This window comes from Canis lupus, chromosome 1, assembly GCF_003254725.2.
Source record: "Canis lupus dingo isolate Sandy chromosome 1, ASM325472v2, whole genome shotgun sequence".
Lineage (NCBI taxonomy): Eukaryota > Metazoa > Chordata > Mammalia > Carnivora > Canidae > Canis > Canis lupus.
This window is the reverse complement of record NC_064243.1, coordinates 55,351,167-55,375,458: the sequence shown is the minus strand read 5'-3', so window position 1 is coordinate 55,375,458 and position 24,292 is coordinate 55,351,167. Positions and strand designations below refer to the sequence as shown.

Genomic DNA, 24,292 nt, shown 5'->3' with positions numbered 1-24,292 from the left:
AAGGGGTCGGGGGTAAGGACCCCCGGGTGAGGGAAGGGGTCGGGGGTAGGGACCCCCGGGTGAGGGAAGGGGTCGGGGGTAGGGACCCCCGGGTGAGGGAAGGGGTCGGGGGTAAGGACCCCCGGGTGAGGGAAGGGGTCGGGGGTAGGGACCCCCGGGTGAGGGAAGGGGTCGGGGGTAGGGACCCCCGGGTGAGGGAAGGGGTCGGGGGTAGGGACCCCCGGGTGAGGGAAGAGGTCCGGGGTAGGGAGGTAGCGAGTGTGTGTCCGCTTCTGTCAGGCCCATGGCCGCGGCCCAGGTCTGTGGCTGGGGCTCCCTCCAGCACTCGGTTCCTAGGCGTCCACAGGAGCTTGGTTGAGCGTGGCTCACACACCGCGCAGTTCACCTGTCTCAGGTGTTGCTCCCAGGGCTTGGGCACAGGCGCAGCCCCAGGCGGCTGCCTCTCACCTCGGGAGCAGGGGCCTCAGCCCGACGAGGCGCCCAGGCCCTGGAGCCCCGAGGGCCGCCGATCCACACGCTCTCCACAGAGGAAGCTCATCAAACAGTCCCGCAACACCTCACCCTGCTTTCGGGGCCACTAACCCAGCTCACACCGTGGAATCGTCCCCCGTAAGGCTCTTAGGTTCGAGCCCCGGGTGTGCCTCCTTTTCAGTGGGGACCCCAGTGACTGGGAGCAGGTGGGAGATGCCGTGACCCAAGCAGAGGCGGCCCTTCGCCTGACGGGAGCAGCCCCCTGCCGTGGGCGGCGCAGGCCTCCGGGAGTGTCCACCTGGCAGCGGGGAGCGACGGCCCGTGTAGGGACGTGGGCGGGTGGGAGAAGAGAAGCCTGCAGAGGACGGTGGCAGAGACGGAGAAGACAGTCCAGACACCTTTCAGGGATGAGAGGAAGGAGGCCAGGCAGCGCCATCGGCTGTGCTCATCTGTCAGGAAGCAAGAGTCTCCTGGCGGGGGGATGGTGAGTCACATGTCAGCTTTCCGAAACGTGAATGAAAGGGAGGAAGTAGAAACAGGAAGGGTCATGTCTCTGTCAGGAGGTTTGCTGGTGACGGCGGCAGAGCCGGGAACGCAGAGTGGGAGGGACGAAACATGCTGGTGTTGGGGACGGAGCCGGTCAGGGGAGAGGAGAGCCAGGGCGAGGAGGCCTGGTGTACCAGGGCACTGCTCTGCTTCCCCTTGTTGCCATGGCCGCTGGGAGCCTCAATGCAGAGCCTGGAGCCACAGTGTGGAGCCAGGGGCCTGGGTGCAGAGCCCAGGGGCCTGGGTGCCGAGCCAGGACCTGAGGGGCCTGGGCAGAGCCCAGGAGCCTGGGTGCTGAGTTGGGTAGGCCTGAATGCAGAGCCTAGAAGGCCTTGGTGCTGAGCCGGGAGCTGGGGGTCCTGGGTACAGAGCCCAGGGGCCTGGGTACTGAGCTGAGTAGGACTGGGTGCAGAGCCTAGGAGGCCTAGGTGCTGAGCTGGGTAGGAGTGGGCACAGACTCAGGGGGCCTGGTAACAGAGCTAGGATGTGGGGTGGCCTGAGTGCAGAGCTGGAGGGGGCTGGGTATGGAGCTGAGGGGCCCGATATCAGAGCTCAGGAGCCTGAGGGCAGAGCCTGGGCAGGAGGCGGCTGGGCACGGAACTGGGGATCCTGAGTGTAGAGCTGGGGCAGGTGGTGGCCTGGGTGCAGAGCTGGGGGGCCTGGGTGCAGAGCCGGGGCAGGGCTGGCTGGGTGCGGACCCCTTTGGGGCCGACAGCATGGTGGCCGCGGCCCTGGCGTTCCCAGTCTGCCCTTCCCCTGGCTCTCGTCCCTGTCCTGAAGTTGTTTTCACTTTCTGTCATTACTCACCCTTGTGTTTCATAGTCCACAAGATAAGGTTTGAAATCTTAAAGGAAAACACAGCAAGAAGCGTGAGGAAGACAAAGAGACTCCAGAAAGCAAACCCACAAAAGGTTCCAGTAATGGGAACTGGAGCCCCTGCTTCAGGGGAAGGCTCCCAGCCTTCTCTCAGACCAGGAGCTCGGGGGGACATGACGATCCCCAAACTTCCTGTCTTAACAAAGGTACAGAATCGCACACACACAAAGGGTAAGCTGTCATCTGCTTAAGAACGCAAAGTCTCACATATTACAAACCATTTCAAATGGTTTTAAAAATATTAACCTTTAAGTAAGGAGTAAATTTCCATCATTTAGAAAAATAAATTCTATGAAACTCTTCACTCTCCAATAATGTCAACCAAGTAAAGGGTCAGGACAGAGTTAGAGGAACAACGGGTTTGCAGAGGTTGCAGGAGGCATCGTGCCCACTGGCTGGCGGTGCCTGGCCTACCCGACCCCCCTCTGTAAAAACTGATTTTGTTTTGGAATGCACTAGAATGTTCCTTCAGCTACAAGCTGGGTTGAACAACGAGGCCAACTTGAAGAATGTCTGGCTTGGTTCAGTTTGTTACTGTAAATAACATAGGCTAATGTGCTGGAAACAAATGTCCCAAACCTCAGTACTCCTGCCTCCGGGGAATAGTAGGTCCAAGCGTGGAACCCAACGTTGGGAGCCTCCAGTGGGCACCATGCAGTGGAAGCCCTGCCGTCCCTGCAGGCTGTTGTCTGGCTGTCCCCTCACTGTCTCCTCTGCTCTGATTTTTCTTGCTCCCATTTCTGGGTGGCTTATTTCTGGTCTGTAATATAAATGTTTCCATACCCGTGCCCACACCTCCTTGGCTCAGTCCTCATGGCCCCTTGTGTGGTGCTAGGCATACTTTGGGCATCTAATCAATACTGGAAGGTGAGCGTTGATGAGCTGCACAGCGCTGGCCTGGCCTGTTTGAGCTACTACCTCTTTTTCCCTCCCTAGCCCACTGCCGCTCCCTGTGTCACTACTCCCTGCATGGCTGGGAGCCTTCCCCTGAAGCAGAGGAAGACACCTGGCCATGTTAAGGAGGAGACACCGTGTTGGCAGCAGTGTGGCCAGGGTCGCGGTCCATAAGGCTCCGAGAGCTTATGAGGGGGACCAGGCCGCCGGCTGGAGAAACAGCACCTGTTCTCAACCACTTTGCTGAGCTGCTGGATGGTGTCAGGACGTGCTGGCCTGTGTCAGCTCCGGGAGACGTCACTGTCCTGATGTGTCCCCTCTGAACGACTGGGACATCCTCAAGCCCATCACATACGGAAGCTTCCTCAGAGCTAAGGTCACCCCTAGGGCATGGAGCAGGGCTCGAGGTGTCACACTCCAAAGATGAAGGAAGCCCAGTTACTCAGTGGAGCCATGTCCTTCCAGAGCAAACTCACACGCTGACACAGGTAGACATGGAATAATTGTGCCCCAACTGCACACTCCCTCCCGACGGCTTACACAAACAGGTTCACATCAGAGCACAAACATTGCGGTTTGAGCACAAACTAGGTTTGAGTTCTACTTCACCTGGGTGTTAAAAATCACTCAACCTGTGGAAGTTTCATTTACTCCCCAAAGGTTTTTCCCTTTTCAGCAATCAATATGATCATTTTGCTTACTAGTCAAACCCACATTCTTCTACAGCTTTGTACTGGGCGGGGGGTGGGGGGGGGGTGGGGGGGAAGACCCAGTGCTCAATACTTGGCACTTCACAAACCACCTTTATGTTTCTCCCGTTGGGCGTCAAGACCTCTGATGCCAGCCCCGAGGCTCTGTCACTGTTACCACTTTACCAACAGGATGCTCGGGGACGGAGTGCCAGTGCAGCTGGCCAGGCCTGGTGGCTCTTGGCTGGCATGAAGATCCAGCCCCAGATGCCCTGCACCGAAAACCAAGGCAACGCATGAGCAGTGTGAGATGAGGCCACAGTGGTGATGCCAAGCTCTTTCTAGTTTATAGGACTGCAAACACTTCATGGCTTATCATTGAGGAACATTCCAGAATTTCTTCACCAAGGTCAATGTCACGGAGCAGCACAGCTTAGGAAACCTCAGAGTCCATGTCTGCCACCCCAGCTCCACCCCCATCGCCCCGTCCTCCTGCTGAGGGAGCAGCGACAGTCGGCGTCACTCACTCCACTCACTCCCTTCTTCAGACAGCGAGGTGTCCCAAGCCGAGTGGCACAGGCTGTTCTGTGTGGGTTCAAACCATTGCTTTGCACTCAAGCCAACCCTGAACACCGTCCCATGTGATTGTATCCCCAGCATGTGGCAGTCAGTGGGAGACCCAGGCCCTGCCTCTAGAGTTTCAGTCAGTGGGGTCTGGGTCCCTCAGCAGTTCCTGGAACCTTCCAGAATGGGCAACTTAACCATCTTCCCCTGTGTCAGGCAGCACCGCCACAGGGCCACTATGGAACATGTCTTCTGTTCCCCTCGGTAACGGATATGCCCTGATCTGGAATGTGCATGCTTGCCGTGGACTGTCCTCTCTGGCTCGAGAACCGGGGACACCAGGGGCACCACCCGCTGACCGTGTGCCCATGTCCATGTACATCTCCACCCCAGCGGACGTTAGCTGGCTCCTACCAGAGCCTGAGGGCCCCTGGCTCGATGGGCCCATGGGCTTCCAATGTGGGCAGGTGCTGCTCATCCTTAGCAGCAGCATCCTCAGCCTTGGAGTGGGGGAAGCAGCAGGAAGAATGCTGAGGGGACAAGCCAGGAGTGGGAAGGACCCAGAGGACAGCGGCCGTCCCTGCACACAGGCCCACCGCTGCCCAGGCTGAGGCTGCTCCGGGCCGACCCAGGACCCTTGAGGGAGCAGCTGTCACCTACCTGGGCACCTCGGTCATGTCTAGGTGACACAGGGCAGCCACCTTGCTGTCCTGCCTTCCCCTTCTCCCCGGGCCAGCACTGTAACAACTGTCGTGTGGCTTCATTTCCTTGAGTAGACTTAGGCGTGGTTTACTTTTTAAAAATCCCTCAAAAGAGCATTTTGAATGGCGTCTGGTGATACAAAAGGAGCCCGGCGGGGCAGAGATGTGGCTGCAGCCCTGGTTCCTTCCCCAGTGCCTGCGGAGGCACGGCAGGGATGCAGCAGGGATGTTGCAGGGACAGAGAGAGGGTCAGGAGGGAGGATCCAGGAGACAGGCCGAGGAAGGAGGCAGGAGGGATGGGGGGCCTTCTCATCCTTTCTGTAGCTGATCCCCCCACCTCATCTATAAAAGTGATCTGACACTGGAGGCCACTGGACTGTCCTGGGAGGCATTTCCTGGCATTGCTGCGGGTCCCCGTGGCCGGGCCCGTCAGCAGGCTGGGGCGGGTGGCCTGTGTCCAGGGCCAGTAGGTGCAGGTGTGACGGGCCGATGCAGCCTGCGTGGTACACAGTGGAGGTGCCGAGCATCTGTCCTGCCCGCTGCAGGCACTCATTCCTGCCCCTGCCTGGGATTGCTGGACTGTTGCACACATCTGCGGGATGGAGCTCGCGGTCATGGCCCTCAGTGCCTGGAAGTGCCCGCATCCTCCCGGGGTGCTGCTCATGGGAGCCCGCCGACCTCCATCTGCCAGTCACGTGCACGGGGCTGGGCTGGGTTCAAACCTGGATTGGCTCGGGCTCACTGGGTAGGAGTGCCACACGGGGCTCTGGCACCTGAGCTTGGTTCTGAAGGTCCCCCCCCATTGGTGCATCTGCAAGAACTGCAGTGGGTGTGTATGTACAGGTTTCGGGAGCTGTGCCAGGTGGGCTCAGCCGCTGCCTTTGCCCTGGGAGGGCCACAGCAGGCCCCTGCTCAGACGGGCACCTGGTATGCAGACAGGCATCCCCACCTGCCTCCAGGGTCAGCTCCTGCAAGCTGCACGGCTGACGTCTGGCCGGAGTAGCTGCGTGGTGTGTGAGCACCAGCCGCAGACTTGGGTCGTCTTTGTCCTGGTTGTTCCTTTCTTTCTGACCTCAAACAGGCCTGTGATGCTCTCAGGAAGGGAGTTCAAGCCTCCAGTAAGTAGCGTACGGGATCATCACATGTGGAAGATAAGGAAGTGTGGGCCTGGGGGCTCTGAGGACTGGCGCTACATGGGGTCTTGCCCAGGTCCCTCTGAAAGGAGGGGGCTAACTGGAGAGGTGACCTGGGGAACAGGGATAAGAAAGGCCTGACTGAGGTCTGTGCTGCAGGCCCTGGGAGCATGGAGTCGGGGCAGGGCCCTGACTGCTCCTTCCCTGTGTCCCATCACTCTGGGCTGTCCCTGCACCTGTGCAGCGAGCATCCCAAGCATCTGAGCAGTCCTGGCACAGAGAAGTGGGCAGACACAAGCACCTGGTAGCCGGCTGTCAGTGCGGGCTGCGTCCAGGGCTGTGTCCAGGGCTGTGGCTGGTGACCAGAAGTGGCCCAGGGAAGGGACTCAGGCACTGGAGAGAGCCGTACAAGCAGTTTGCTCCAGTTGTTTGTTTCAGAAGCGGTCTCTGAACGACGGGGCCGGCCCGTCATCCTGGGCCTGGAAGTGTCCAGCTGTAGCTCTCCGAGTGACTGCCTGTTTGAAAGAAGGACCCGTGAGCATCTGCTCTGGTGTTTGGTCCTGCTGCTTCTCTTCCCTCTGCCCTCCCTCTTCCTGCCTCTCTTCCCCCTCAAAAACAGACAGACGTGTGAATGTACCCACAGCACTAAACACTTGTCTAAATGACGATGATGAATGTCTCCTAGAGCCAGGCACCACCCCTCAATCTCTCTCTCGTCTGTCATCTCTCCAGCTGCCCATCCTCTGACTTTGAGAATCCTTACACTTGCATCCAATCATGAACAATTATCTGCCCGTTTAGCACTAGGATTATAGTGAAGGCAATAAACGTGAGTGAACACATGCATAAACACCACTCACTGAGTGTTGCAGGGAACAGTACAGCTGCCCTGAGGGACCTCAGGCATGTGACCCCGTGGGGTCTCGGCCCCTTTCCTATCACAGGGCTGCCCATGACAGCTGCCCCCACGGGCCACCTCTCAGTGTGGCTGGGGCTGAGGGCAGGCCCCCCACATGCATGAGAGCATCCTCCAGTTAAGGGGGAGGTGCTCTGCATCTGCAGGATCAGGCTCTTAGGAGCCGTAGTGTGGATGCCTGCAGGGGCTGCGCTCTGGTTTGGCTCTGGAGGATGTAGACAGGTTTTGCCCTCCCTGCACTAATGTGCAAGTACAGTTCATCCACCAGCAGATGTTGGTGAGTGACGACTGTGTCAGGCAGTGCATGTGATTTTTGCTAGGGAAAACTACATCCTGGTGGAGAAAACCCAATTCCTACCCTCCTGGAACATCCATGTCGATGAGGGACATGAAGGGCAGAGTCCTTCACGATCAACGTGAAATGACACGTCCTCCTACGTGCAGTGGGGAAGGTGGAAAGGGTGCACGGTGGAGAATGACAGGAAGTGCCTCCTTGAAAGTGCCACCAAGGACCCTGGACTGCAGTGTACATCCGGGACTCATCGGAGGTAGCCAGCGGGAGGACACAGGGGGTGAAGGGGTGAATCTGGGGAGATGGTCCCATCCTGAGTTCCACTGCCTGGGCCAGGGAAGCCTCCAGAACCCAGAACCGTGATGGTGACACCAGCACCGAACCTGTCTTCTGGAGTTGGAACCAAACCTCAACAGCACTGCCCTTTTGAAATCTGAAGACGTTGAAAGCGAGGTGGACTTTGGATTTTAAGTTCTTATCAGGAACTACTTTCGCTAATCGCCATAAAAGGAAAAGCAGTAAAACACGAATGTGAGGGTGGTGATGCAGTGCCGGTTCCCTCCAGGTGCGGATTCACGCACCTGCTACCCCATATGCTTCACTTAGGGCTCCAGAATCTTCACGGGGCAGCCCTCTGTCCCCCGCAGGTCGTGTTCCCAGGTGGTTGCTTAGAAACACCTGTGCCCGGAGGCCCCAGAAATCCGTGACAGACATGGATGAAAGGGAGTGATGCGAACAGGCTGCAGGCCCTGACCCAGTTCCCGAAAGAGCAACAAGAGTGTGTAGACCGGCTACACCACTGATCATCTCTTATGAACTCAGCCCCAAACCACTGCAGAAACATCACCTGTAGACCACACTAAAAAAAAAAAAAAGAAGAAAAAAAGAAAGAAAAAAAGAAAAAAGAAAAAAAGACACTGGAAAAACTACATTTAGCTTTAACACTTGACTAGCGGGGAGATTTTAGGCACTGATTCATTGACCATCTTTCTCACAGGGTGGCTTTGGCGCCGGGCTTTAAAACATCCCAGCTGGGAATATAAAAAATAGTGAAAGGGAATAAAGGGGAAAGGAGAGAAAATGAGTGGGGAATATCAGAGAGGGAGACAGAACATGAGAGACTCCTAACTCTGAGAAACAAGGGGTGACAGAAGGGGAGGTGGGCGGGGGGTGGGGGTGACTGGGTGATGGGCACTGAGGGGGGCACTTGACGGGATGAGCACTGGGTGTTATGCTATATGTTGGCAAATTGAACTCCAATAAAAAAAATAAATAATAAAAAATAAATAAAACATCCCAGCTGAGGGGAGACGTGGAAATGTGGTCCCCCATAAACTCCCCGGGGCCCTGGCAGGTTTCACCTCCCCTGTGGTCCTTGTACCTGGTCCGCACAGAGCTGTCCCTGGGTGTCGTGCCGTCCTTGTATGAGGGCCACAGTCAGTGCCTTCCAAGGCTACACCAAGTCCTGGGGCTAAGATGCCTTTTTCTGGAAAACACTGGCTGTGTCGGGGGCCTCAGAAGTTAAAGGCACACGCAGAGGAGGAAGGCAGTTGAATGCAGGTTGGGGCAGACGTGCTAGCGCCAGCAGGTGCCATGGGCTTGACACATGCAGTCCTGGCTCAGATGCTTATTCTCCGAGTGCTACCGGAAACCGTGTTAGAGGGGCCGCTTGCCCCTGTCCTGGCCCCAGGCGTCACTACTGCAAGAAGGTGGCAGGGGGATCCCTGGGTGGCTCAGCGGTTTGGCGCCTGCCTTTGGCCCAGGGCGCGATCCTGGAGACCCGGGATCGAATCCCACGTCGGGCTCCCGGTGCATGGAGCCTGCTTCTCCCTCTGCCTGTGTCTCTGCCTCTCTCTCTCTCTCTGTGACTATCATAAATAAATAAAAATTAAAAAAAAAAAGAAGGTAGCAGGGTGGCCACAGCACCTGTGTCCCTCATGGGGGTCTGGGTTTTCTGCAGCAGAGGCTTCCTACAAGAACAGGGGCCCCACACCGGGTACCGTCCCTGCACCGCGCCCGGAGGCTGAGCTACTGCGTGTGCCCAGACATCTGCTCACCTTCCTGCCCTGTCACCCAGTCCTGCCGCCGCTTTTCAGCTCTTGCTCTTCATGGAATGTAAGGTACCTGCAGAGAAGGACACCAAACACGTCAGCTTGCTGAATTTTCAGAGAGGGAGCATGCCTTTGTCTTCAGAGCCCAGGTGAAAACCTGGACAAAGGACCCAGAGGCCTCCCCGACCCCCACGGTGCTGCCTTCTGATGGTTGTCTTGTTTTGCTATTTTTTGTATGTTATGCAAATGAATTTTTTGCTACATTTTCATTGGATTTTTTTCCCATATACTAAATTTACTGTAAAATGCACTTAACGTTTGTTTAGAAGTAGAGCTGAAGACACAAGGTGTTGTCAAGTGAGTGCATGTCATTACTGGAAATGCCAGAGAAATCGCATTGTAATGACCCAGACCTAAAACCCGAGACCCCAATATACACAGAAAGAACGTGGTTGAAGCGATAACTGTAGAGGCCTCCGTGGTAACCAAGAAACAACTGATGGGGGTGAGGGTGGGATGGTAAGGGTGGGAGTTAGGGGTGAGGGTGAGGATGGGATACTGGGAGGGGATAATGGTGGGATGGCAGGGATGGGGGTGTTGGGGTGGGGGTGGCATTTAGAGCTCCAGCCAGTGACTCTGGGGTGCTCAATCCAGGCCATAGCAGCCACTGAGCCTACATGTCCTATAAGACACACTCCCCAGCTCTAGAGACTTCAGTCCTGTTAGACAAGAGTAAAACACCAGCAAGACAGCACCAAGCAGAACAGCATGAAGGAGTGTCAGCAAATGTCCTCAGTGTCCTGGTTCAGAAGTGTCTTTTGTAGTGAGGGTGTTTTACAATTTAGATTTCTCAGTCTAGAACATTGTACTTTTATTCATTTGTATCTTTACATTCTCTATTGAATCTACAAAAAATGAAAATGTACTTCTCTTAAAATATTTTAGAAATCAGATTTGTAATAAATCATATGGACCTTACCCCTATAATTCTAAATTAATGAGGTTTGATTATGATTTGCTTTCATTGTGTAAGTAGATAGTTTGGGGAAAATAGGTATCTCTAAATCAAGCCATTTCTAGTCTCCGTGGTCCTCCTGATGCCCCTGCGTAGAACGGGGAAGTCACTGTGTTCAAGTCAGAGAAGGTGCCATGAGGTGGAAGGCCAGGCCGCACCTTACAGGACAATGTCGCTGAGATGAGAAGGGATGAGGGGAGAGCCCACCAGGCAGCGTGTGGATAGCACAGGGGGACAGGGACAGGTGGTCCCTGCCCCCAGGCTGGGATGTGCCGTCCAAGCCCCCGCAGCCTGCTGCTGCCCACTGCTGCCCGCAGAGCCCCAGCACAGCGGCCGGGTGGGGCCTCCGAATCTGGCGGGTTCTGACTTAGAACAACTGCCAAGCTTGTGTTCCTTTGGCACCGAACATATGCTACAGGGATGGCAGCACGTCGGTTCCCCTGGAACTTTGGGGTTTGTAAGATTCCTAGTCCACCAAGCACAAGTCATCATGAGGGATTTGACCTGCATGATTTCTGAGCTCCAGCTGTGCACCACCGCTTTGCCCCGGGGATCCGGAACTTCACCAGGATCTCCATTAGGAGGCGAGACAGGTGCTGCAGGGATCGACGCACCGAGTGTGTGCAGTCGGAATGCAGAGGACTCATCACCACCGCTGGACTCAGGGCAGCTTCAATCCTCATGTTTTGAAAGATGGGCTGGATTTTGATGGCAGGACAAGAACACAAATAGTTTAAAAGTAGTTACAGCTTGGCTGATTATAAGCTATTGGTAACTCTATAAATACACGGTTCGTGTTGTTAAAGCCTGTCTGATTATTGTCACAACTCTGGAGTGAGTTCTGTCCACATTTTCAAAGTGTAACATGGTCTATGATACAACTGGCTGCTTTAATCTCTTGAAACAGAAAGAGGAAGAGAAGAAATTAGAAATTAATGACCTTCTGCTTACAATTTTTTTTAACAAAAACGTATTTCTTTTTTTTTTTCTTTTTTTTTTAAAGATTTCATTTATTTATTCATGATAGTCACACAGAGAGAGACAGAGAGGCAGAGACACAGGCAGAGGGAGAAGCAGGCTCCATGCACCGGGAGCCCGACGTGGGATTCGATCCCGGGTCTCCAGGATCGCGCCCTGGGCCAAAGGCAGGCGCCAAACTGCTGCGCCACCCAGGGATCCCCAAAAACGTATTTCTTAAGTTAAAAAATACGTCGATGTTTATTTCCTCAAAGATATGTTAACTTAGTAAGAAAAATATTAGACATTGAATTTAACTCTCAATTTTCGCTTGGAAACTTTTTTATCAATTTAAAAAAATGATGAAAATCGTCAAGAAGCATACAAACAATTGTATGGTCTCGATGTGCTACCAAAATGGCTCTGTGCTTGGGCATTAGATAAACTAAGAAAATCTGATTTAAAAAAGGAGATATAAAATGTAAAAACCCCAATATTAGCAGCACATCTCATCCCAGACTAAAGACTATTTTACATTTAAAAATGACTCCCTTTTCAAATTATAAATGTAATAAACACACATTATGGAGAATTTGGAAAAATAATGTCTTAGGCCAAAATAAAATTGCCTGTCAATTCCACCATTTAGGGGGAAAAAACCATAATACTCTGGATTTTGTTTCGATCTTTTTTTCTGTGCAACAGAGTTGGGATAATACAGCATGTTGGTGATCCGGAGTGGAGAGCATACATTAAAACCCACAAGCAAAACTTGTAATGAGTGCAGAGATGCGGGCCGTTGTGCACACACTGCTGTTGAAACCAGTTATTCACAGAGATCCAGCCTGCTGATTTCTCTAAACATTGTCATTTCCAAGGTTGTTAATATTCTTCAGATTGTGTCTCTCCACATGGCTGTGTAGTTTTTCACCAGAGGAAATTCCCCCACAATTAATTTCTCCCTTCTCTCTTTTTTTTTTTGAATTTTGAGGATCTACTATTTTATGGTTATTAATAATACTACAACAAATATCCTCATATCCACAACTTTGCTCATTCTTGATTTTTCCATAGGTTCACAAAACCAGAATAAATGGGTCATAACATTTGAAATTGGTAAGCCTTCTGGTAAGTATTGCCAAAACTGCTTCTAGAAAAGTTGTCTAACTTTATCTTCTTCCACTGGTGTCGGACAGTGTCCAGCTTAACAGATTCTGTCCAAAGAAGATGCTTATCAAAACATAATAAAAAAGAAATAAATGCAACTTTTTCATTGATAAATTGATTTCTAATTTTTTGATATATACGTTGAATTCTAGGGAAGTCGAATATTATTTGACATTTGTTATGTACTCTTAAATAATTGCCAGTTAATGTCTTTCTCCATGTTTTTTTTTCAGGGAGTTTATCTGTTAGTTACTGATTTTTAAAATAATCAAAATCATTAGATGAATTAATGCTTTGTTTTTCACATATAATGTGAATATTTTCTTCTAATTTTTCATTTGCTTTTAACTTCGTTAATTGAAATTTTGACATCTAGACATTTTACCATTTTTGGTATAAAATCTGTTACTGTTTTTGCTTGTGGGTTATTTCTTTGCTTTTGTGTATTAAAAAGATAGGCTTAAAAAAAAAAGATAGGCTTTTTCCCTCAAAAGTTCACATAAATACCCACTGACATTTTGATGTTTAAATCTGACTTCTTTAGTCATTATCTATAAATATAATATTTGATATATATTATGTTTATACATTATAATTATTATATATAAAAACATGGTTATCATGTAGTATGTAGATGTAGTTATTATATGATTTATTTATTTATTTATTTAAAGATTTTATTTATTTATTCATGAGAAACACAGAGAGAGAGAGGCAGAGACACAGACAGAGGGAGAAGCAGGTTCCATGTAGGGAGCCTGACGCGGGACTCGTTCTTGGGTCTCCAGGATCAGGCCCTGGGCTGAAGGCGGTGCTAAACTGCCGAGCCACCCAGGCTGCCTATATAATCTTTTCATAGTTATTAATAAAACGATGTTCTTTCTGAGATGGTCTTTAAGTGACTGATCTGTTTTGCATAGTGAAACCAAGTCAAACAGGGTTTTGTAGGAATATAGTCCAGGACTTGCATTAACTATTTATGTTAATGTACCTAACACAGGAATATCGAAAGTTAAGTGAATTCAAGTACTTTGCAAATATAATTTTTCTTTTAAAAGGTTCAATTTTAGCACTTGACCAGATCTCTTCAAGGTGGGAAGTAATTAGATGGATCTCTGCACTTATAAATTCATGCTCCACGGAAGATCTGGACTTGCCAAGGTCTTGATGAAGACCGTCTTCTGGGCACTGCCACTAGCTCACAGTGGCCGCTGCTATAGTTGGAAGGTGACCTTGAGCTCCACGGCTCCGGGCGATGCACACAGTTATCCGAAAAATTCACCCCAAATCATCCTTTGTTTTTAAAGAAGACAAGGGACTTTTTTCTTTCCTCTTTCTTGTGCAAGCCCAAAGCCTTGGCTAGATTGCTCTTTAGGTCTGAGGATAACCAATGGGTTTTCTGGGGACACTGTGTGGAGTCTCCTTTATTAACTATTAACCATGCTTATCTTCTGGGGAGTTGGGAAGTTAGCTGCTGGTGTCTGATCACATGAACACGGGAAGTATTCTGAAATTAAATTAAAATTAATATTTTTAAACATTCAGAGATGGACCATTAAAAACACTGATTAGTATAATTTCAAAAGGTCTCATAACAGTGGCTGGTGGAAACTCTAAGTGGTCGAAGTCCATGCTGATGCTCTTTCTGTGCCAGGAGCTGGAAATCAGGAGAAAGGTAAACCACATTTGCTGTAGTAAAAAAAAAAAAAAAAAAAACATGCTGGTTTCACAAGCTACTGCTTGAAAATGTAAGGCAAGAACAGAGTGTTAGAGAGAAAAGCATATTCATTTAAAAATGATTATGGTGAAAAAAAAATGATTATGGTGTCATATAGAAATATCAAGAGAGTAATTTGGTACAATTTCCAGCTCAGGACTGATTTGAAAATATCCTCCATTTTCATAATCTTTGAGTAAAGAAACTGATTTTCATGATCAGATTTTATGTAAACCTCCAGACTTACTGGATTTAACTCTTATTTTCCATTAACTATTTTATCTTTTTAAAATATTTTACTTATTAATTTGAGAGAGCGCATGTATGAGAGAGAGAATGATTAAGCAAGGGGCCGGGGCAGAGGCAGAGGGAGAGACAGCTCTCCACTGAGTGAGGAGCCTGATGTGGGACTCGATCCCAGGACCCTGGGATCATGACCTGAACCGAAGGCAGACGCTTCACCAACTGAGCCACCCAGGCGCCCCTCTATCAACAATTTTAAAAAGGTAACTTTAATTTTCAAAATCAGAAAGGTCCCCTTTCTCACCCAGCTCTAACATTAAAAAAATGCGGAACCAAAATAAAATGCTGAATATCTGAACTATTCTCTTCATTATGCTTTCAAAGGAAATGTACATTAGAGATTTAAATGAATTATTTCTTTTAAAGGGGCAAAACTTCCCTGCGATATAAGAGGAAAACATGGGTGGAATTGCTATTTGGTACAATAGCTTTTATTTGATTTGAAACAGAACATTCTGGGCATCCTTCTGAATTTACAAAATGTGTCTAAAGATGAGCTTTTTGAACGATTGACTCTTTTCACCGTTTAGGCAAAGATGACTCTTGACCTTGGAGAGACACTAGTACAGTGAATTAATTCATGTTCATTTTCCTGCATCCCAGGGCACGGTTTAGTTCTCCCCCTCCCCCCCTCCCCCCCCCCCCCCCCCCCCCCGCTGAGAGCAGGGGTCTTGCAGCCAGAACCTCCATATCCCTGCGTCTTGAAGCTCCCAGTGGTCTGAAGACCCTCCCATCTTCCCTCCTTCCATCTGGTACTTGCTGAGCACTGTGCCTACCAGGCAGTGGGGAATCTCTGGGATCCAAGACAGACTTTCTGCCTCTCAGGAACTTACCATTTGTTGAGAACCAGAGGAGCAAAGCAGAGAGGATAACTCACCTGACCATCAAGGCTATACCAGGGTCCAACTGACTGCTGAGAAATCCTCTCTTCAAAGTGAGCCACCTCTTCATTCATTTGCTCATTCATGTGTGTGGCATGCACTAGGTGAGGGAGGTTCTCAGAGAGTGTGGCAGATGCCATTGTGCAGAGGCGGCCACACCTGTCTAATTTAGCTCCTGTCACATACTCTTCCTGGAACTTATCATGAATGGCATTCCTCCCTCCACCCCAGGGGGTGGGGGCAATGTTTCCTCCCTTTGAACACCTTGTGGGATCTAATGACTTGCTGGCCAAAGAATTTTAGTGGAAGTGAGGCTCTGTAACTTTGGAGGTGAGGTCACCAAAGAAGAAAGGCCCTGCATGGCTCTCTCTGTCAAGATCCACACCCTGGGAACCTGACTGCCATGTCATGAGGAAGTCCAGGCCACATGAAGAGGCCCTGTGTGGGTGTTCAGGCTAAAGGACCAGCCAGGCTCCCAGCTGACGCCAGCATCCATGGGCAGACATGGGGGGTGAAAAAGCCTTCAGATGACCACAGCCCCAGGCATCATGGAGCAGGGCAGACGTCTCGCCATGCCATCCCCCTGCCCTGCCCCATATTCCCAACCCACAGAAAAATGGAGATCGTAGTGATCAACGTGGCTTTGAAGCCACTGCATCATGGGGTGATCTGCTATGCAGGAGTACATCACCAATACAAAGGTGTGTACGATCTTTTAAATAGTCTGTCTTACGTGATGAGATGAACACTGGGCGTTATGCTATATGTTGGCAAATTGAATTTAAAGAAAATATTTAAAAATTGTCTTCTGGAAGCTTAATCTTTAATTATACATAGGAGATATGCTTGTGAAATAAAGAATAAGTAGAGGACTCACTTAAAAACAAATAATTCAGAAACACTGCCATACATGTTTAAGAGCCGGATCAAAGCCAGCTCATCTTGGGAATGATGTAGTTTCAAGTGTAACTTCAGAGTACTGGCAACTCGCTTCAAGGACAAATCAAGAATCTGATTAGCACTTGAATTATGACATGTCTGAGGTTTCAGAGAATCACACCCTTTTCTAGCCACAGTTAGGACCAGGGAAGGGAGCAAATGCCCACCGATGATGGTGCGTGCTTCCCACGCATTCACTCATTTAATTCTCACAACTCTCCTGATTTTACTGATGAAAAGAAACCTGAAGATGATAAAGATTTATTAATTTTCACCAGGTTACATGGCTGGTAGCAAAGCTAATGTTGTAATTCAGGTCTGACTGATAAAAGTTTTTTTTTTTTTAATCTTTTTTTTTTTTAATTTTTTTTAAATGTATTTATGATAGTCACAGAGAGAGAGAGAGAGAGGCAGAGACACAGGCAGAGGGAGAAGCAGGCTCCATGCACCGGGACCCTGATGTGGGATTCGATCCCGGGTCTCCAGGATCGTGCCCTGGGCCAAAGGCAGGCGCCAAACCGCTGCGCCACCCAGGGATCCCTTTTTTTTTTTTAATACAAAGTGATACATAGGATTCGAGGGCTGTGAAGAGTGTTGGGAGCTGGATGAGTGCAATGCTCCAGGCAGGGGTTCTTAAAGGGTGGACTGGGGTTCCCTGAAGAATCCTTTCAGGGTCTTCAAGATCAAAATTATTTTCATAGTAATACTGTTATAAGTGTAAAGCTGAGTAAAAACAACATTCATAACAAAAACGTGAATATCTTTGTCCCATGTTGACACGTGCAATGATGCTGCAGCTGTCGATGCCCCAATGTGAATCAAGCAGCAGCTCCAAAGGTGCAAGTGGCCACTGGATTCTTCACACTAAGGGACTGACTATGGCAAAAAAAAAAAAAAAAAAAAAAAAAAAAAAACACCCAAAAAAAACCCAGGCCAGTTTCAGCTACGGAGGCGACGCAGTGAAGATTAGTAAGTCTCAATCATCGAGTCCGTAGGTGTCTTCAAGATATTCAGCGTGTGCCGGCATCTGTGGCTGGATGTGTCCAGCAGAGCTCCTGTTGCAAGCTGAACCAGCCACTTTCCCATCGAGTCTGGTTTTCACTCAGAAGAACAAATGACAGAGTAATCTGAGTACTTGGTAGACATTTTCCAGAAAATGACTAAAGTGAGCCTGTTTCTTCAAGGGGAATAACTAACAATATTATTTCTTGGCAAGGGCAAAATCTGAAGTTTTTTGTGAAAATTAGAATCTTGGAAAACTTGTACTCACCACCACGAGCTTGACAAGTTCCCAATACTTAAAGACTTTTTCAGAAGAGATTGATAGTAATAGGAACAAACGTGACTTTTAATATTGTATGAAATACGTCAACATCTAGAAGATCAGCAAAACTCCACGAATCAAAATTTTCCAAATGACCCCTGCAAGCTGTTAGAAAATCTCGCATGAGTGAAAGGTCCACTGAAAGTGCAAGATAGGGGGATCCCTGGGTGGCCCAGCGATTTAGCACCTGTCTTCAGCCCAGGGCGTGATCCCGGGGTCCCGGGATCGAGTCCCACATCACGCTCCCTGCATGGAGCCTGCTTCTCCCTCTGCCTGGGTCTCTGTCTCTCTGTCTCTCTCTGTCTCTCTCCCTCTCTCTGTCTCTCATGAATAAATAAATAAAATCTTTAGAAAAAAATAAAGTGAAAGACAGGCCAGTGGGTTTAAAGTGGGCAAGTATGAAAAGCTCATTGATCTGTTTTCAGATTCTGTGCTGCAATTAATCTTTAAGAAATAAATACTTCTCTAGTTTGAGTGTGTTATCAAAGGAAGATATCTACAATTACCTGAAAATACAATTATCTTAAAAATACTTCTCCCTTTCTGGATTTAATCAAAGCAACATATCTTTATGGACTGGATGCAGAAGTAGACATGAGTCCAGCCTTCTTCCAAGAAGCCAGACATTAAAGATATTTGCAATCTTACACTTTTTTTTGTACTGTTTTTTTTTTAAATTTTTTTGTTTTGTTTTTGGTTTTTTTTTTACACCATTGTTTTCTTTTCTTTTTTTTTTTTTTTTTACACCATTGTTTTCTGTTTCAGGATTGTATGTCATTTACGTTAATATGAAATGGATGCATTATTTTTTTTTGAAGGAATTAGTACAGAATTTGAATACTTCTCAGTTTTCACATCAAACACAGTATTGTAGGGCAGCCCTGATGGCTCAGCGGTTTAGCCCCGCCTGCAGCCTAGGGCATGATCCTGGAGACCCTGGATCGAGTCCTGCGTCAGGCTCTCTGCATGGTGCCTGCTTCTCCCTCTGCCTGTGTCTCTGCCTCTCTCTCTCTCTCTCTCTCTGTGACTATCATAAAAAAAAATAATAATAAAAAAAATAAAAAATAAAAAAACACAGTATTGTAGACATGGCCCATGTAAACAAAAGTTCTCTGGGGTCCTTGATAATTGTCAGTGGGTCCTGGACCCCAAATGTTTGAGACCTGCTGCTCTAGGTGAGAGGAAGGCTTTGAGGTCCTTGATGGAGGGCATGTTAGCGTGGTAGGAGATTAACGTGGCAGGATTGCTTGAGAACAAGCGAAGGGCTTCTGTGGTTGTAGCAGCTGGAAACAGGTAGGGTGGGCATTGGGCGTGCTGAGGAAAGGCACCGGAGGGAAGGGCTGGGGAGGATGCCTGTTTCAGAGGCAGACATAATGCTTGAGCAATAGATGCCATGAAAAAGGAAAGGGAGAACCTGAAACTTTGTGGTGGTTAATTTTATATGTCAACCAGGCCGGGCTATGATGACCAGCTATTTGTTTAAACACCTGCTAGATGCTGCTGCAGGGGTACTGTGTAAATTGACATTTAAATCAGTCGACTCTGAGGAAAGAACATTACTGTGGTGGGCCTCATCCAATCAGTTGAAGGCTTTCAGAGCACAGACTGAGGTTTCCCAAGAAGAGGGATTTCTGCCTCCAGGTGGTCTTCAGACTCAAGCTGGTGTCACCTCTTCCTGAGTCTCCAGGCTGCCCACCTGCTCCTTGGATTTCAGACTTGCCAGCTCCCCAGGTCACCTTAAAATCCTCCCCTCTCTCTATGGATGTAAAACCTACTGGTTCTGCTTTTTTGGGGAACCTTGACTAATACAAAATCAGCCATAAGAATAAAAATTCGAGATCATTCATGGAATCAGGAAAGTGCCCGAGTTGTCTCAGAGGGTGGACCACAAAGGCCTTGCTCCCAGGAGAAGCTCTGTCAGCCGCTAACCTGGGCGTGCTGGGGAGTGCCGGTCGTCAAGGGCCACGGGGGCTGCTGGTGTCCACACGGAGGGTTGAGAAGTAGCTCTACAGTGTAGCCGTCAAAGCCTAGGGAGCCGAGTCAGGGCCGTTCCACGGCGGCTGAGTGGTTCGCCTGTGGGTGCTCGGTTTCCTCATGTGTGCGATGGAGGGGAGGACCCGCCTTGGGGAGAAGGAATCGCAGTAGAAACGTGTGGATCGTGGCTGCCTCAGGCCCCACACAGCAAGTCCGGGTGCAGGTGGCCCTCACCCCCAAACCTTCGGGCCACGTGGATTCCAGCCCCTCCAGCATCTCAGCACGGAAAGCCAGCGGGAATGACTACCTGCCTGGAAGGGTCCTCGCCAGCCTGTCGTCTCCAGCTCCTCCGGGACCACGCGGGGTCTGAGGGGGCACCTGCCCCACTCCCGGCCTTGAGTGGTGCAGGGTGAGGCCAGGCACGGGACAGAGGCTAGGGATCGTCCAGGCTTCTTCCTCTGTGTTTTGACCTCTCACCTGGTCCTGCCTTATGCTTTGTAATCCGGGGGCTGAGCTGGCCGACTGGTTACTGGCCACCTGGATCGTGAGGCCCCGTCTCTACGGCCAGGGCACCGGGCAGAGACTCGCACACCCGTGCAGTTTGCATGGTTTGTGCTCTTGTGCTTCCGTCAAGGCTTCCTTGCGGCCACAGCCGCAGAGAGCTGGGTGGCTCCAGAGGGACCGTAGCGAGAGCCGGGAGACTGTCTGTTGGGCCCCGGGGCCTCAGGGCCACCCTGGTCGGGACGGGGTGGACCAGGCGCCTGGAACATGACCCATGAGGTCCATGCCTGCAGCCCACATGAGCTCACGGCTGGCGGGGCCCCGGGCACCCCACATTCCCAGGTGGCCCTGGAGGGTCCCGTGAGGTGGGAACAGGTGGGTGGGCGTGGGGCCAGGGGAAACCCCGGGGCTGAGGCGGGAGGAGAGGGCAGAGGGAGCCTGACCGCCCGCGACTAGAGATGTGACTGGGCTTTCGAACCGAAGCCTGGTTGACGCACAGGGTCGTGTTAGTTCAGGCGAACAGCAGAGTGATGTGACCGTGACCGTGCTACACCTGCTCTGTGCCCGCTGCCAGGAGCATAGCGGTCACCGTGTGGCCAGCAGGCTGATGTCCGCAGAAGGAACGCTGAGGTCTGTCCCATGGTTCTTCTAGAACCCCCCCACCCTTCGGGCTGGCTGCCCCGCACCACTCCGGCCCGGGGTCCCCTTCCCTGCCTGCACCTGTCAGAGGGAGAAGAGGCCGTCTTGGGACTGTGGATGTCTGTGTCTGGAGGACAGTGTGTGTGGCTGGTGGGGGCAGGGGTGTGGGGCTAAATCTGCGGTGACAGCGGGGGGCAGGACCCCCAGCGTGGCGGGCAGGCAGGCAGGTGCCCCGCGTTGGCCTCAGGGGGACCCTCCCAGCCAGGCAGGGAAGGCCCAAGGGGCCTGCTGCTCCCAGGCTCAGTGGCCTGGACGCACGCCTCTTCCTTCTGCAGCAGCAGCCGCTTTGTGGCTCGTGTCCCACTCTCGCCCCTGCTTTCTCCCCGCGATCACCCTTCACCGGCCACTTACACTCACTATGCCCCGTCTGCAGCCAGGCACCTGCCTCACCTTCCAGAACTCTGTCGCGCATATCAGGGCTGCGACAGGGGCCTGGAAAGAAGGGGCACGGGTGGCGAGGGCTCACAGGGTGAGGAATCGGGGCCTCCAGCTCGGGGTGTGGCCACGGGAGGGGGCCCGGCTCAGCTCTGGCCCCGCTCAGCCAGGGGGTCCCGCCGTTCTGCACAACGGGGCCAGCAGCTCTCCCCTGGCTTGAGGTGTGGGGAGTGTGACATGTGTGATGGGAGGGAGGGGGACGCTGAAGACACAGCACCCGCCACAGAGAAGGGCGGACCTATTGTGGACAGGTGGGAGCGGCGGAGCCTCGGCAAGGAGGGGACAATGTGAGGCACCAGGAGCGAGGTGTCATCTGAGTGCTTGGACCAGACTGGGAGGAAAGTCTCCAGAACCAGATAAACCAGTTGGTGGCCTGGTGTGGGGTGATAAGGAGCGTCTGTCACTCCTGAGCACTGGAGGCCTGCACAGGGGCGTCTGGGGAGGGACATGGGGAGGGGGAGACCCTGGTGCTGAGCCGGGGGCTGCTGGGACATGGTGCTGGGGACCCGCCCGGACAGGGCTGTGGGAGCAGGGGCTGGGCTGGAGGAGGCTGCAGGAGCCCGGCTGTGGCTGGAGACCTGTTTGGGGGCGTCTGTCGACTGCAGCCCAGGTGCTCAGAGCTCTGGGTGGTGACAGATGGTGTGGACTGCACCGTGTCCAGCGCTGTGCACTGAGCTCAGCCTCAGGGTCCAGAGGAGGACGGTCTTGCCCAGCCGGTGCTGATGTTGCAAGGGCCTGTCTGTCTGACCTCTGTGGGTGGGGACTGCACGGCGGTCCTATAAACATGACCCATGCTGGCCCAGTGCTCACGGGGCCCCAGATGAAAGACCATGTGTGAGGGACACGGTCCTAAGGGTGCTACGAGCAGAGACTTTAAAGGCGTCCATCCCCGTCTGTAGTCTGTAAATCCAGGTTTTACTGATGGGCTCATAGAATGAGGTGGTAGGGAGAGAGCTGAAGCCAGAGGATTCAGGGCACATGGATGTGGCGAGGCGGGCCCACCGCAGAGATGGCCCCCGGTGGAGGCTGTGTCAGATGTGGACATGGGGCTTGGGTTTACCTGCCTGGGATGCTTCAGCTAATGTTTCTGACTGGAAGCAGGTTTGTCCCGGCTCTGAAGGTCCATGGACAGTGACAGGCGTGGGCCGAGGAGTCAGTCTCACAGCTCAGGACAGACTCCACTTGCATGTATTGGGGTAGATGCTTGGAAAGTCTTGACCTGAAGCTAAAGTTTGCCCAAATATGCCTTCCCTTGCCCTGGGCTCCCCAGGCTCCCCGGGGCTCCGAGCACAGCACCCCCTCCCTCCTCCGTGGGCACCGGGACGTGTGCTGAAGGGCTGGCCTCATGCAGGAGGGAGCACGGTGCTCCCAGGCCGCAGTCCACGCAGTCTGCAGAATCAGGCCTCCTCCCCCTGGCTTCCAGGAACCTCGCTGGTTATAGCAACTCCCCCACTTCTCTCAAGGATCCCTCCCGGTTCGGAAACCCTCTTCCCTGTATTTCTCAAAAAAGACTCTCCCACTCCACCGTAAACAAAACTATCTCATTCTCTATTCATGGGCCAAGCCGGGAGCTGAGCACTTGGGGAGAGACATAGTATGGCTTAGATACCATGTGTCTAAATATTTAGACAGCTAAGAGAGGCTGCAAGAAATTCCAAATCTGTGTAAGAATTGCAGTGTTCATCAATCCTGTGGCAGGATTAGTCAGCAAATTATAAACTTAACTGGTAACAGCTTTACTGTTTGTTCTTCTGTAGGGATGTTGGGAAATTCTCCATGTGAAAGTACCAGAAGAAAGAAGAGAAACAGAACACTGATTTAAAAATACCCAAATTGGATAATCAGACCCCCAATTGGTAGAAAATTGATGGAATCCAGGCCTTGAAAGGACAAATCAAAAGCAGGGCATGACCAAGTTTGTAGCTGACCCTAAAGCATGCACACAGGCAGCGTGAGGGCAGGAGCAGATGTCACGTCTGCACAGATGACAAGGACGCACACAAGGAGCGTCACAGACAGCCAGTGTCTGGGGGAAAACCCAATTAGGTCTGGTCCAAGCACGGGATGATAATAACGCTAATGTTGCATATGCTTAGGATGAACACTTTGTACGCATTTTCTCACTTATCCTCACAACATTCAGAGAAGGAAACTGGGTAAAGCAATGAGGACTTTTGTTGGTTCAGTAGGAAAAACGTTGACCTCGGATGCTAGGCGACTACTGCAGCCCACAACTCCATGGGAGATGCCAGCGGATCCTCACATAGACCGATATCAGCAGGCTGGGCCCGGAGATGCACAACAGGCAAGATCCACTGAAGCACGTTGATGCCAGGGCCCACTAGCTCCAGACACTTGGGGCTTGCCAGCCTTGTGTGAGAATCAGGGGTGGTGGTGCCAGCAACACATGGGGATAGCCAACACTTCACCCTTTTTTTGTTGCTTTTTAAGAGTTTATTTATTTATTTGAGAGAGACAGAGCACGAGCAGGGTGTAGGGACTGAGGGAGAGAGAGAGGCAGACTGTCTGCCAAGCAGGGAGCCCAACGTGGGACTCCGTCCCGGGACCCTGAGATCATGACCTGAGCCAAATGCAGACGCTTCACCGACTGAGACCCTCAGGTGCCCCAGCTCTTCGCTCTGTTAGTTGGATGTAGAAGCCATCGGTATATTGAAGAGGCTCTCCCTTGATGATGATAATTTAATTCTGTTCAATTCAGCTGTGTACGCAGTGAGCGAGGCAGAGGCCCAGGGGCAGGTCCAGAGGAGGCCAGGCACCAGCCAACGTGCTGTCAGGGAGAACCGTGGGTGGAAATACTACAGGGTCTCCGGAGGGCCTGGTAAGGAGCAAAATGGTAGCCACGAGAGGGGCAATATTTCCTAATCACAGGAATTCTAACATAGGTCATGCTATTTATTGTAGAACCTCATGACGACTACAGGTGAATGGGCCTCCTGTCTTACTGTTTTCTGAGAAACTCGTGGTTTTACCGTTGTGGTGTGCTACGTTTCTTATGTGAGTAGTAACTGCAGGATTTTTTTTTTATTATTTATTTATGATAGTCACACAGAGAGGGAGAGGCAGAGGGAGAAGCAGGCTCCATGCACCGGGAGCCTGACGTGGGATTCGATCCCGGGTCTCCAGGATCGTGCCCTGGGCCAAAGGCAGACGCCAAACCGCTGCGCCACCCAGGGATCCCAACTGCAGGATTTATAATAAGATATTATGAGCAAACACCACTCTGGAT

The 24,292-nt window shown here is 51.3% G+C and overlaps 1 long non-coding RNA gene across 1 annotated transcript; it reads left to right on the top strand.

The window, feature by feature from the left end:
• Positions 1–264: 264 nt before the first annotated feature.
• Positions 265–5,117, top strand: LOC112644440 (uncharacterized). The gene is made up of 5 exons (XR_003126389.3): positions 265–622; positions 877–955; positions 1,840–2,039; positions 2,830–3,275; positions 3,669–5,117. It is a non-coding gene; the product is annotated as an uncharacterized LOC112644440 (long non-coding RNA).
• Positions 5,118–24,292: the final 19,175 nt, after the last annotated feature.